This window comes from Staurois parvus, unplaced genomic scaffold (genome assembly GCF_062004578.1).
Source record: "Staurois parvus isolate SC_StPar_1 unplaced genomic scaffold, SC_StPar_1.0 ptg000783l, whole genome shotgun sequence".
Lineage (NCBI taxonomy): Eukaryota > Metazoa > Chordata > Amphibia > Anura > Ranidae > Staurois > Staurois parvus.
In genome coordinates, this window is record NW_028318579.1 from 2,496,689 (window position 1) to 2,511,522 (window position 14,834).

Sequence of the window (14,834 nt, forward strand, 5' to 3'; positions counted from 1 at the left end):
ACTGGCACTGATGGGTGACATTGAAAGGCAGCTCAGATGGGCACTGATATGTGGCATTGGTATGCACTGGTATGTGCCATTGATGTGGCACTGATGGGCACTGGCACGTGGCACTGATGAGCACTGACTGCTGGCACTGATGGACACTGACAGGTGGCACTTCTGGGGCCACACTGATCATCAGGACACACTGATCATCAGTGCCCTGATGATCAGTGTACATGTCCCCTCCGCGGAAAGCCGATTACTGGCTCTCCTCTCTGTCAGCATGACAGCTTGAGAGGATAGAAATGCCGATAACAGGCATTTCCGTCTGTACATGTGATCAGCTGTGATTGGACACAGCTGATCACATGACCGAGCCGTCATCTTCAGCTCTTTCCGTAGATCGGTGATCCGCTGTGTCCGAGGGACACAGCGCACCGCCGATCGCTGCGCTGCGCGCTCCCTGAGCCGCCTCGTCACTTCCGGTTGCGTATCTGCATCACTTCTGGTCCGCTGCACTGTCACACCCTGACATGTTTCGTCATACCTGACTTAATCATAGGGATCCCTATTTTTTTTTTTTTTTTTGTAATTCATTATTGATTACACTGGACTTATATTTTACGGTGTTTTGTGGGCTTTGTGTTTCTTTTTTGTCACATATATTTTATGTCACTTAATATTTGCGTAAATAAGTTTGCACATAGGGACCATCAAAAGGAATTTGTGTGACTTATATATATAATTCGCCGCTAATTATCACTAATTTTAGGAGTGGTATTTTTTTGGAATAAACTGTAATAAACATATTTGTACTTTTTTAATGAATAAGCAAAATTTGATACAATTATTTATAACATGATTTTAATTGAATTATTTACATTTTTCTATTTTTTTTTTACACAAATATAGTTCCATGTTTGTAATACTGTAATATACATATCTGTATTTTTTTTTTTAATGAATAAGTAAAATTTTATACAAAAAGAAAAACTAGAGAGCTCCAGGTTGCAGGTTGAGTAGCTGTATTCTTTCAACATCCAAAGAAGAATATCCAGAAATATTGCCCCTGGTTGCTGTCTATCATACCGCCATCCGGTGCTGCAGCTGTACCAAGTTACCAAACGAAAATAACTAAGTCATGGGAAATGGCTCTCAGATTGCTCAAACGTATACATATGCACAGATAGGGGCTGATTCACTAAAGGCAAACGGACTGTGCACTTTGCGAGTGCATTTGTGGTCTGCTATCTCAATAGTTTAATAACAAATAAAAGCTGCTGTATCTGTGGAAAGGAACCGTCTGTTTCTTATTTTAAAAGAGAAAAAAAATAAATTATAACATATTTTCAGGTTTATTTTTTGCATTTTTCAATTTTTTTTTGTTTTTTTATGTTTTACACAAATAATGTTCCATGTTTGCAATACTGTAATATACATATTTGTAATTTGTTTTAATGAATAAGTAAAATTTGATACAATAAGTCATGGGAAATGGCTCTCAGATTGCTCAAACTTAAACATATGCACAGCTAGGGGCTGATTCACTAAAGGCAAACGGACTGTGCACTTTGCGAGTGCATTTGTGATCTGCTATCTCAGTAGCTTAATAACAAATAAAAGCTGCTGTATCTGTGGAAAGTAACCGTCTGTTTCTTATTTTAAAAAAGAAAAAAATTAAATTATAACATATTTTCAGTTAAAAAAAAAATCTGATTTTTTTTTTTTGCATTTTTCTTTTTTTTTTTTTTTTTGTTTTACACAAATAATGTTCCATGTTTGTAATACTGTAATATACATATTTGTAATTTTTTTTTAATGAATAAGTAAAATTTGATACAATAAGTCATGGGAATTGACTCTCAGATTGCTCAAACTTAAACATATGCACAGATAGGGGCTGATTCGCTAAAGGCAAACAGACTGTGCACTTTGCGAGTGCATTTGTGGTCTGCTATCTCAATAGTTTAATAACAAATAAAAGCTGCTGTATCTGTGGAAAGGAACCGTCTGTCTCTTATTTTAAAAAAGAAAAAAATTAAATTATAACATATTTTCAGTTAAAAAAAAATATGATTTTTTTTTGCATTTTTCAATTTTTTTTTTGTTTTTTTGGTTTTACACAAATAATGTTCCATGTTTCCAATACTGTAATATACATATTTGTATTTTGTTTTAATGAATATGTAAAATGTGATACAATAAGTCATGGGAAATGGCTCTCAGATTGCTCAAAACGTATACATATGCACAGATAGGGGTTGATTCACTAAAGGCAAACGGACTGTGCACTTTGCGAGTGCATTTGTGGTCTGCTATCTCAATAGTTTAATAACAAATAAAAGCTGCTGTATCTGTGGAAAGGAACCGTCTGTTTATTATTTTAAAAGAGCAAAAAATTTAATTATAACATATTTTCAGGTTTTTTTTTGCATTTTTCAAATTTTTTTTTTTTTTTTGTTTTACACAAATAATGTTCCGTGTTTGCAATACTGTAATATACATATTTGTAATTTTTTTTTAATGAATAAGTAAAATTTGATACAATACGTCATGGGAAATGGCTCTCAGATTGCTCAAACTTAAACATATGCACAGATAGGGGCTGATGCACTAAAGGCAAACGGACTGTGCACTTTGCGAGTGCATTTGCTCCAGAGCTTAGAAAATGAGCAAAAGTTCTGCTGAGCGTCATCCAATCATGTGCAAGCAAATATGCTTTTTTTTATTATTTTCCCTGCACGTGATTGGGTACTCTTTGTAAAGTGAAGCTTTACCTGACTTACTAAACTCTGGAACAATTGCACTTCGCAAAGTGCACAGTCTATTTGCCTTTAGTAAATCAACCCCATAGATATACTAATGCCTCCCAAGGTAGAAGTATAAGGCTCTGTTCACACCAATGTGCAGTCCATTTACCATGGTTTCCTATGGAACATGTGCACCCTGAGGGTCAGGGACTTTTTTTTTTAAAGCAAAAAGCAGCATTTTTGTTACAATAGAGTTCAATGGAAAATCTGCTGAAACACATGGTAGCGCGTTTTTGCCAAGTTATGCATTTTATTTGGGGGCTGACGCATGTTTGGCCTTTGAGCGTGAGCATGGGGGCCCTATAACCACTTCCAGTCCGGACACTTTCACCCCCTTCCTGTCCAGGCCAATTTTCAGCTTTCAGTGCTATCACACTATGAATGACAATTGCGCGGTCATGCAACACTGTACCCATATGACATTTTTAACATTTTTTTTGAGACAGATAAAACTTTATTTTGGTGGTATTTATTCACCACTGGGATTTTTTTTTTTTTTGTTATATAAAAGAAAAAGTCCAAAACTTTTGACAAAAATTATATATTATAAAATATTGCAAATAAATAATCTTTTTTCATAAAGTTTCGCCAAAATGTATACAGTTATCTTTTTAGTAACATAAAAAATAACCCAAATTAGTTTATAACCAAAAATTATAATTTTTCAAAGATTTTTTTTTACATTTTTATTTTATTTTTTTATATTATTATTTATGGTTTTTTTTTACATACTGTCACCCTAGCAGTACAATGTCACCATGGTGACACTGTACTACTTGTGGGGGGTTATGAAGATTTTTTAAAAAAATTTTTTTTATTTTACTCTGATTGCTTTTAAACCCATAAAGGCTGTAAAAGCAATCATTTCTCCTTCTCTCTGTCTGCATTCTTGCAGCCATTGAGAAATACTGTGAGAGTTGTGATTGGTCACAGCTTGTCACCTGGTACAAGGCTGTTGTGAATAGCCCTGTACCATGTGACCTCTGTGATCATTCACAGATTTCACGAGTAGTAAGCAATGATGTCAGCAAGTGAGATATTGCTTACTACTATTCATGTAATCACTGATTGGCTGATCAGTGATCACATGATCGGGACCTCGCACAGAGGTCCTGTATAGTGATCGATGTTCCACTGTGTCTCCCAGGGAGTGCGCACAAGCAGTGAATGCGGAGGACTTTTATAAACGGCCACCCGCTCCTGCACTGCTCCCGTCTGGCCATTTATGTACATGGGCCGGACGAGAAGTGGTTATTACAAAAAAAAAAAATAATATATATATATATATTTTTTTTTTTTTTAATTAACACTGTACCTCTATTTTTTTATATCAACTTTATTGTTATCTCAAGGGATGAACATGGGCTGTGACAGGCCCTCTTTATGGAGAGATCTGGGGTCTGTTAGACTCCAGATTTCTCTTCTGGCCTCCAAAGTGGCCAATCAGACACAGATCAGTCTGACTGCTTTGCTGGTCTTGTAACAAGCCAGTGAAGCAAATGAAAACAAAAAGAGAGAGAGCACCAACCTTGCGCATTACCTCAATAAAAATCTGTATTTTTTTAAAATGAGCTCTGAGGAAGAAGGAACCTCCCTTCGAAACGCGTCAGGTGAACTTTGGGCATCTCCCCTCTCGGTGGGATTCACATGGATCTCACGTTTCAATGTTCCTTTTAGGATTTTTTATGCCTTTTATATACTGCTTTGTTTGTGAGTATACATCTCATTTTAATAAAATTACAGCTTTTTATTGAGGTAATACGCAAGGTTGGTGCGCTCTCTTTTTGTTTTCATTTGCAGTACTGGTCAGGCTTCCCCAGACTTGTTAAGAGCTGCACAACCTTCGATCCATTGGTGGATGGACTTCCTTCATGGTTGATCCATCCACCAACCCTTGATCTGGGTCCCTGAGCGCAGCAGGAGGTGTTTGTTTCTGTTTTAACAAACCAGTAAATACAGAAATGAAAACACAAGTGATGAAATCCTCATCGCTTCTGCTTTCTGACGTCACACAGTAAGAGGAACAAGATCAGTTCCTCTCACTGTGTCCCAGGAAGCCAGTGGCATCCTTACTGGGCTCTTTGATAGGTAAGGGTGGAGGCCGGTGGGTGGAACCCCTTCAGCCGCCTGTAAAGGTAATCCAGCAGGTGTTTAGCCGCTAGGATTACTTTTAGTTTGAAGGGAATTGCTAGCTGAAAGAATGATATCTTGGTCATCGTGATACAACCCTTCCCATCCTTCCCATACAGGTACATTGCATGGACGGGAAGTGGTTCACTTAGGTGTCCTTGTACACATAGGCATTTACAGCGATTTAGAGTCAGGAGCATTGGAGGCAGAAAAAACAGAGCCAGCGCATTCAATAGAGGAGCGTTTTGCCACAAAAAAGTGTATGATGCGCATGTAAAATGTGCTTAAGTGCTAGACGCATTTAACGATTGAGTGTTCATTCACTCCAATGGCCAGATTCAATTAGTAATACTTTTTTAAGGCTGCTTTTGACTCCCCTAGAGCAAAGGCATCCAGGGGACAAAAAATGTAATTTGTGCATGAGGCCCCAAGTCTGGATATGTTACAGATAAGGGAGAAGAAAAACTCCCTAATACACTGGAGGTCTGTCAAACTCCATGCATTCGTCCCCTCATTTCTTATCACACCCAAGGGTTGCAGGGAGCAAAAACATCTTCAACATCACAGAACTAGGGATGATCCTATGGTATGGTCTGATCATTTGCTCAGACTGGACTGGTTGATCAGGCCCTTGGATGAACACTCCAACTACTGCATGTTTGGCAGGAGCTGTGCATCACTTAAAGAAGCTGTATTTATGTGATGCAGCTGGTTACATAGTTTCCTGGGGACCTCACGCTTTTGTTTGTCTGAGGTGCCCCCTTAAAATCCATACCAGACTCAAAGGGTCTGGTAAGCATTTTGAAGGGGGGGAGGACTCTACACACATTTTTTTTCATTCTTGCTGTAGGGTATGCTACATCAAAAGCAATTTTTACAAAGAAAAAAAAATTATACAGTTTAAATTGACAACGACAATGACATCTCACTCATTGTCAACTCACAGACCCCTTCAAGTGTCAGAGACGTAATTTGCCATCAATTTTACAACTTCTTTCCTTTGTAAATATCGGTGCTGCTGGAGCACTTTTTGTACATCCTAAATCCTCATGCACACGGGATGTTTTTACAGCGGCTGTTTTTGGCTTTTGACGTTTTTTTTCTACAGGCAGTAAACCCCCCAGCATGTTCTCCTCTGTGTCCATCCCTGGCATGTTATCCTATGTGTCCATCCCCAGCATGTTCTCCTATGTGTCCATCCCTGGCATGTTATCCTATGTGTCCATCCCTGGCATTTTATCCTACGTGTCCACCCCCCCCATGTTCTCCTATGTGTCCATCCCAGGCATGTTATCCTATGTGTCCATCCCCAGCATGTTATCCTACGTGTCCATCCCCGGCATGTTATCCTATGTGTCCATCCCCGGCATGTTATCCTATGTGTCCATCCCCGGCATGTTATCCTACGTGTCCATCCCCGGCATGTTATCCTATGTGTCCATTCCCACCATGTTCTCCTATGTGTCCATCCCCGGCATGTTCTCCTATGTGTCCATCCCAGGCATGTTATCCTATGTGTCCATCCCCAGCATGTTATCCTACGTGTCCATCCCCGGCATGTTCTCCTATGTGTCCATCCCCGGCATGTTATCCTATGTGTCCATCCCCGGCATGTTATCCTACGTGTCCATCCCCGGCATGTTATCCTATGTGTCCATTCCCACCATGTTCTCCTATGTGTCCATCCCCGGCATGTTATCCTATGTGTCTATCTCCAGCATGTTATCCTATGTGTCCATCCCCAGCGTGTTATCCTATGTGTCCATGCACACATAGACTGTAATCAACGCTTTCTGGCTGGGATGTTTTTTGGCTGGAAAAAAAAACAGAACTAGTAGGTTTCTAGAGGAGTTTTTTAGCGGTAAAAACACTCTAGAGCTGAAAAGCGAGGTAAAACGCCACAAACTAGCATTTTTGGACTCCCCCCCCCCAAAAAAATTGAGAGGGGTAAAAAAAATGCTAAAAAACGCAAACGCGGCAAAACGCTGCAAAACGCTAATGCAAAAACGCTAAAAAAAAAGCTGAAAAGCTCACATTTTTAATGCGACTTTACATAGCTAACACTTGCCAAGCATGGTTTTTAAAGAAATCTGACATTTTTTATGTTTCTTTTTAGGCATCTTAAATATCACTGCTTCTGCCCGAATAGAATTTTTACAATTTTTTATTTCGAATTGATATATATTCCCCAGGGCAGTGCCCCCCCCCATGCTTTTTGTGACACCTTCTTTCCTCTTATCCAGAAAATGCGTATTGTTCATTTGACAGATTTGGCTCCCTTTGGGGTTCAGGTTTGGCATTCGAGCACCTTTGAAGTTTGATGAACTCTGCTAAAACCGAACCCAGGACAATTGTGCTCATCACTACTCAGAGCAAATCCAGTTGAAAGTGACTTACTGCTGGTAACTATGCCATAACCTTGCTAAAGAAAAGGAAATAATTGAAATTGATAAAAAAAAATTACAGCATCCCTAACTTGAAGCAATAATAGACAATTGCATTCCCATGGGAACTGCATCCCTGTTATTCATATCAAATTAAAATATAACAAAAAAATTATGTTATAATAGCTGATACATACAGAAGAAAGTGTTAGCACAGAACTGCCCATATATCCCTGTTCAGGGAAATTTGATTATGTCATCATCCTATGTAGCTTTACTCAATGATACATGGGATAAAATCTGGCGTGTTACAATTTCTCTTCTTCATGGTTTGATGGGTATATCATATGTAGCACCCCTCTAGGTAGCCAAGTGGAAATAGCTAGTTTTTTTTTGTGAGAAAGGCTGAGTAGCAGCCTGGGCATGAGTCAGCCTGGGTGTGAGTCAGCCAATTCACCTTAGGCCAGGGCTGAAGGCTATTCAGATAAAGTCCCTGATACCTTCCCCTGCTCTAGAGACTTGAGAAGTTTCTAGAAGGCAGTGGGTAGGAGTGAGAAGGGGCTGATCTGCATACTTAAGGGATCCTGACTAATCCCCAGACAGCCTTTAAGTATGAATTAGCCTACTCAGCAGTTTGAGAGTTCAGGTGGAAGATGGAGTGAGAGGCTGGGATGCAGGAGCCTGGGAGGGGGCCCAGTGGGAAGTGGCCTACCTCCAGGCTGGATCTGAAAGGAGGATCTCGCCACCTAAGTCATCCCCTGAGACAGCACCACCTGTGCAGCAGGTAAGGAGCCAGCCCAGTGGAAGGCCTGAAGGCAGCAATCAACCCAACAAGCACGCAGGAGAGGAAGGTAGAGAAGTCCTACACACACCTGGGCCGGATAAGGGGAAAGGGAATTCAGGTGGGAAACCTGACTAGCCCCCATCTGGGACTGTTTGGTTTAAATAAAGAGATCCTGGGTCCCCTTTGTTCAGGGATTCCCTCAGGCAGCTGGATGAGAACAGGATTCATCTGGGGTCTGGGGTGGTACACCAGGAGGGCTAGAGAGCTTTTCAAGAAGGAGTTGTCCTCAGTTGCAGTTCACTTGGACATCTCATATACCCCTTGACCCCATCCAAGTTCACAAAACCCTACCAGGGTTTATACCCTGGTAGGGTTTTGTGAACTTGGATGGGGTCAAGGGGTGTATGGGGTCAAGTGGCCCTTAGGTGGTAACGCTACAAATACATATAGGAGAAAAGAGAAAGATCATTCCAGTTCTTGCTAAATCACCATTAATTAACCCGTGTTTGTCAGCACCTTGATAAAAGAGAACCTTCACAGAGATATCTCTTCATGTATCTAGCGGGACACTTATGGCAACTTGTACAGTATTCAGAAATGAGAGGTCTCTTTTAAATACAGATGCAAATTTGGTGAGCAAAAAGTTGTGTAATCTTTTTTTTTTTTTCTTTTTTAATCTCTGTTCTTTTTTTTTGTGTTTGGCCTTTGTTTTTTATATAAAGGGTACAAATGTGTAGTTCAGTAAGTAAGTATTTGTCTCTCTGCTTCAGTGATCAAAACACAGATGATAGGTTAATTGCTGTTATTATTGAAAATTGGGCTCATTTCATCACTGCATGTTCTTCAGTAAATTAGTCAAAGCCTAAGAAGATCTGCCAAGACAAGCAATGCTGTCATCATTTTAGTCTGAAATCTTCATCAGGGAGTCTTCAGATATATAGAGACCTCTAAGCTGCTGCTTCTCTTAGTATACAAATAGAACAAATAGAAGTACAAACGGCCAGTGGTAGAAGGATACAAACCTGCAGTAGGGGAATTTCTATCAAGAATACATTAAAATTTTCCCTTTGTAGTGAGCACTGATATCTACAGCATTCAGCTTTCTCCAGGCTGGATCCTTGCCCAGCACCAGAGGTGTTACTAGAACCCTCTTGGCCCCGGTGCAAGAAATCCCCATCCTAGAGCCCTTCCCATCAGCCCCTTGCCACTGGTCATGGGGCCCTTGCCACCGGTCCCAGGTTTCTTCCTACTGTTCTCGGGGCCCTTTTCATCAATCCCTGAGCTCTTGTGTGATCCTGGGGCCCTTTACACTTGTTGTGTGGCTGTTTATTACAGTCCCCCAGTGGGACCCTTCCAGCTGTCTTAGGGCCCTTCATGATGGCAAAACACCAGGACCCAGTCATAAGTGTGACCTCTGCGACCCTGTTAGTTCTGCCACTGACACCTTGCTCTTACTACATAGGCATTTTGGTGGATGTAAGGGGGCACACTGGAGGATAAAAGGAGGTACTAAAATAGTACTACAATAGTGCCCCCTTACATCCTCCAGAGTGCCCATTGGTGCTTCCAGAGTATCCCCTTAGTGCCTCCAGAGTGCCCCTGACATCCTCCAGAGCGCCCACTGGTGCTTCCAGAGTACCCCCTTAGTGCCTCCAGAGTGCCCCTTACATCCTCCAGAGCGCCCACTGGTGCTTCCACAGTACCCCCTTAGTGCCTCCAGAGTGCCCCTTACATCCTCCAGAGCACCCACTGGTGCTTCCAGAGTACTCCCTTAGTGCCTCCAGAGTGCCCCTTACATCCTCAAGAATGTCTATTGGTGCTTCCAGAGTACCCCCTTAGTGCCTCCAGAGTGCCCCTTACATCCTCAGGAGTGCCCCTTACATCCTCCAGAGTGCCCATTGGTGCTTCTAGAGTACCCCCTTAGTGCCTCCAGAGTGCCCCTTCCATCCTCCATAGTGCCCCTTACATCCTCCAGATTGCCCATTGGTGCTTCAAGAGTACCCCCTTAGTGCCTCCAGAGTGCCCCTTACATCCTCAGGAGTGCCCCTTACATCCTCCAGAGTGCCCATTGGTGCTTCTAGAGTACCCCCTTAGTGCCTCCAGAGTGCCCCTTACATCCTCCAGAGTGCCCCTTACATCCTCCAGATTGCCCATTGGTGCTTCAAGAGTACCCCCTTAGTGCCTCCAGAGTGCCCCTTACATCCTCAGGAGTGCCCCCTTACAGACTCCAGAGTGTACATTAGTACTAAGGAGGCACTCTGGAATAGGATATAAAAGGGCGCTCTGGAGGAGGATTTAAGGAGGCACTCTGGAGGATGTAAGGGGACACTACTAAGGCACTACTAAGAGAGTACCTCCAGAGTGCCCCCTTACATCCACAAGAGTTCCCTCCTACATCCTCCTTCAGAGCTCAAAAAGAGAATCTGGAATTTGTGCTGTCAGTATATGTAATCTAGCCGCTCACCAGTCACCTAATTTTTGCAGTTTCATTGTGTGATTTCAGGAGGTGCAGAACTTGTGTGGGACAGGCCACCCGCAACTTGCAAGCACGTCGGGCTGGTGATAAAGCACTTTAAAATGTCCTTGTCGGCGATTAGTGAGCGGCCGATTAGTGTACAGCTGAGCTGTGAATTTAAACCACACCCCACTGCCCAATCCGAGGCTGAGCCCGGCAGTTCTGTAATCGACTGCTTCCGGAACTGCTTATGCGAAGTTCTGAGCCACTGACAAGGACGTTTTTACAGGCACTTTTCTACTGTTTACAGACAGGGGAAAAGTGCTTGTTAACACGACCCCAGACACGCGGTGGTCTTGAGATCCCCCCACCAGTGGCAGAACGCCAGGGCCCAGTCGCGAGTATGACCTTTGTGACCCTGGTAGTTCCATCACTGCACAGCACTATAGAATGAATGGAAAGCCCTCTGGCATGGTTTCATATCTTCATCGAACTTTACAAATCAGTGATGTTTTATACTCAGAAAAGTAAGTCACAAATAGTTTATCGCATAAAGTCCATCCAAGGTGAGCCATGCAACTGGACAGCTTGGCTCCAAGCAATGACTCTATACTGCTCAATGGTTGACGTTCTCCTGTAACCAGTTGGTTTAGTAGGACTCACTTTGGATGGACATTATGTGATACGCTGATTTCCAAAGTATTCTTGTGATTATTAGACAATGTCTCAACGTTTTTTCATTCACGGCACCCTTTAAATGTATGCAAACTCTCAAGGCACCCCAGTCTAAAATGTAAAAAGCATACATTTTACTTATCAGTGGGAAACCTCAGCATGGGACAGACAACGCAACTGCCTTCATGAAATTAACTTCACAACAGAAGACTCTCTTCATATAGAAAGTTCCTGCATCACATCAGACGGAATCCCAATGCCTCAAAGCCCCTCTTTACAGCAGAGCTCCCCCCCCTCAGAGAGCCCATCTTGTTAGAGGCCCCCCATTACATCAGAGCCCCCCCCCCCATTGCATCAAAGGTCTTCAATTACACCACCACCCATATAGGTGTCAGCCCCCATCACATCAGAGACATCCCTATAGATCAGAAGTCCCCTTTACATGAGCCCCCGCTCATTACATTAGAGCCTCCCCATCACATCAGACTCCCCATCTCCTCTGAGTTCCCCATCACAGAGAACCCCCAATCACACAGTCCCTTCACATCAGAGCTCTGCCTTTTTGCTTCAGCAGTGCAGCAGAGGGTGGGAGCTGGGGAAAGGCTTGAGGAGGTGGACTTTTCCTGAATGCTGAGGGTTGCCCTTCATGCTACCCACCCTGAATGAGAGTCCTGCATTGTCATGGTGCAGGCAAGAAACCTGCCATTACCGTAATAAGGAACAACACAGTGTGTCATGGCCCTAGAGCATCATTGGTTGTTATGGTGCTGGCAGCTGGCCTACTTGCACCATGGCAACTCATGACACTGATCCAGACCAAACTGGGTCCTGTGCTCACAGCACCACATGCCACCTGCCCTGAATGAGAGTCCTGCTTTGTCATGGTGCAGGCAAGAAACCTGCCATTACTGTAGTAAGGAACAACACAGTGGTCATGGCCCTAGAGCATCATTGGTTGTTATGGTGCTGGCAGCTGGTCTACTTGCATCATAGCAACTGATGGCACTGATCCAGACCAAACTGGGTCCTGTGCTCACAGCACCACATGCCACCTGCCCTGAATGAGAGTCCTGCATTGTCATGGTGCAGGCAAGAAACCTGCCATTACTGTAGTAAGGAACAACACAGTGGTCATGGCCCTGGAGCGTCATTGGTTATTATGGTGCTGGCAGCTGCCCTACTTGCACCATAGCAACTCATGACACTGATCCAGACCAAACTGGGTCCTGTGCTCACAGCACCCCAGGGCAATCCAGATAGCACCCCCGGGTGTGGTAGCATTCTGTTTGAGAAACAATGATAAAAGATGTTATTATTTAATAATGCTCTATTGGAAATATCACAATGCCAGTGTTTTTCTATTTATTCTGTAGTGCAGAGATTCCCTAGGAAATACATTCTACAGACCTTGTTACACCAGGTTATTGATGCAGATCAGAACCTATGCCTAGTCTGCTTCTTATCCTTTAAAAAATGCCTTATTATGACCCTGTCACTTCTGTAAAAAACAGTTACACTTCAAAATCTAAAAAAAGATGAATAACTACCATGGCAGCAAGTCCATCCCTTAGTTTTTTTGCATAGCTAACAGAACCACTGATATCTCACACTTTCTAGGGTGTTGGATAGGATGTTTCCCATTGTAAGGGTTACCAAATGCAAATATCAAGCAGTGCGGATGACCAGTTCAGTGTAGCTGCACATAGGAAATGGGCATCAGACTGAATATATGGTAAAAGTAAGATTTAGTAATGTGCACAACACCAATTCACACCAACAGATCATAAGGAAAGCAAACGTGAAAAATAAATAGTAGAGGAGGGACTAAATACCCTCCCAACAGCCAGCATTAGGTGGAATAATTGCTAGGTTTTTGTGAACAAGATGTCCACCAGAAAGTGGTTACATTAGGGACCAATGTGGTAAACCATACGTGAGTATTTTACAAAACTGAATTTATTTATTACAATGTTAAATATATGTGCATATAGAATTCCAAAATTGAATCTAAAAACAGTAAACCAAAAACCAATATCCATCACCTCACCCCAGACAACATTGTCTGTCCCCCTAAGAATTGAATAAAACATGAAAATAGACAAGATCAGAATGTAACCTATACAGTGACAAGTGCAAACACTACACTTCCCCTGCAAGAGGTCCTGCACTTCTTATTGCATCCTTAACCCGTTCCATACTGGGCACTTTTACCCCCTTCCTGTCCAGGCCAATTTTCAGGTTTCAGCGCTCTCACACTTTGAATGACAATTGCGCGGTCATACAACATTGTACCCAAACTAAAATGTTATAATTTTCTTCACACAACTAGAGCTTTCTTTTGGTGGTATTTAATCACCGCTGGGATTTTTATTTTTTGCAAAACTAACAAAAAAAGACCGAAATTTTGAAAAAAAACCCCCATGGTTTCTTTGTTTCTGTTATAAAAATTCGCTAATAAATAATTGTTTTTCATAAATTTAGGCCGAATGTATTCTGCTACATGTCTTTGGTGAAAATAACCCAAATTAGTATTTATTATTTAGTCTGTAGGAATGTTATAGAGTTCACAAACTATGATATAGATCTGAAAATTGATCAATCCTGAAGTACTGACAGCCAATCTAATTTCTTGAGGTCCAAGAATGTCAGAACAGTACAGATATCCCGCAAATGTCAGAACAGTACAGATATCCCCCAAATGTCAGGACGGTACAGATAACCCCAAATGTCAGAACGGTACAGATATCCCCCAAATGTCAGGACGGTACAGATATCCCCCAAATGTCAGGACGGTACAGATATCCCGAAATGTCAGGACGGTACAGATATCCCCCAAATGTTAGAACGGTACAGATATCCCCCAAATGTCAGGACGGTACAGATATCCCCCAAATGTCAGGACAGTACAGATATCCCCCAAATGTCAGGACGGTACAGATATCCCCCAAATGTCAGGACAGTACAGATATCCCCCAAATGTCAGGACGGTACAGATATCCCCCAAATGTCAGGACAGTACAGATATCCCCCAAATGTCAGAACAGTACAGATATCCCCCAAATGTCAGGACAGTACAGATATCCCCCAAATGTCAGGACAGTACAGATATCCCCCAAATGTCAGGACGGTACAGATATCCCCCAAATGTCAGGACAGTACAGATATCCCCCAAATGTCAGGATAGTACAGATATCCCCCAAATGACCCCTTTTTGTAAAGTAGACAGTCTGACGTATTTCATAACAGGCATGGCGAGTTTTTGAAGTTGTAATTTTTTTTGTCATAATCTTTCGGGAACTGAAGGAATTAAAAAAATTATTTCACTATTTTTTTTTACATAATGTCACCAATGCAGTACAGCGTCATCATATAACTGGCATGGCAGTGATCAGGAACACTGACTGGTGACAGTTCGAAAAAAAAAAAAGATAATTTTTTTATTATTATTATTAATACTTTTTTATTAATTTTTTTTTTTTTTTTTATACACAATTTGCTTATAGCAAATAATTACTTTGCTATAAGCAAGCATTTACCTGAATGAAATCGATTCATTCAGGTTTTTTTTTTTGTGATTAGCTGTGATTTGGCCATGGCTAATCACATGACAC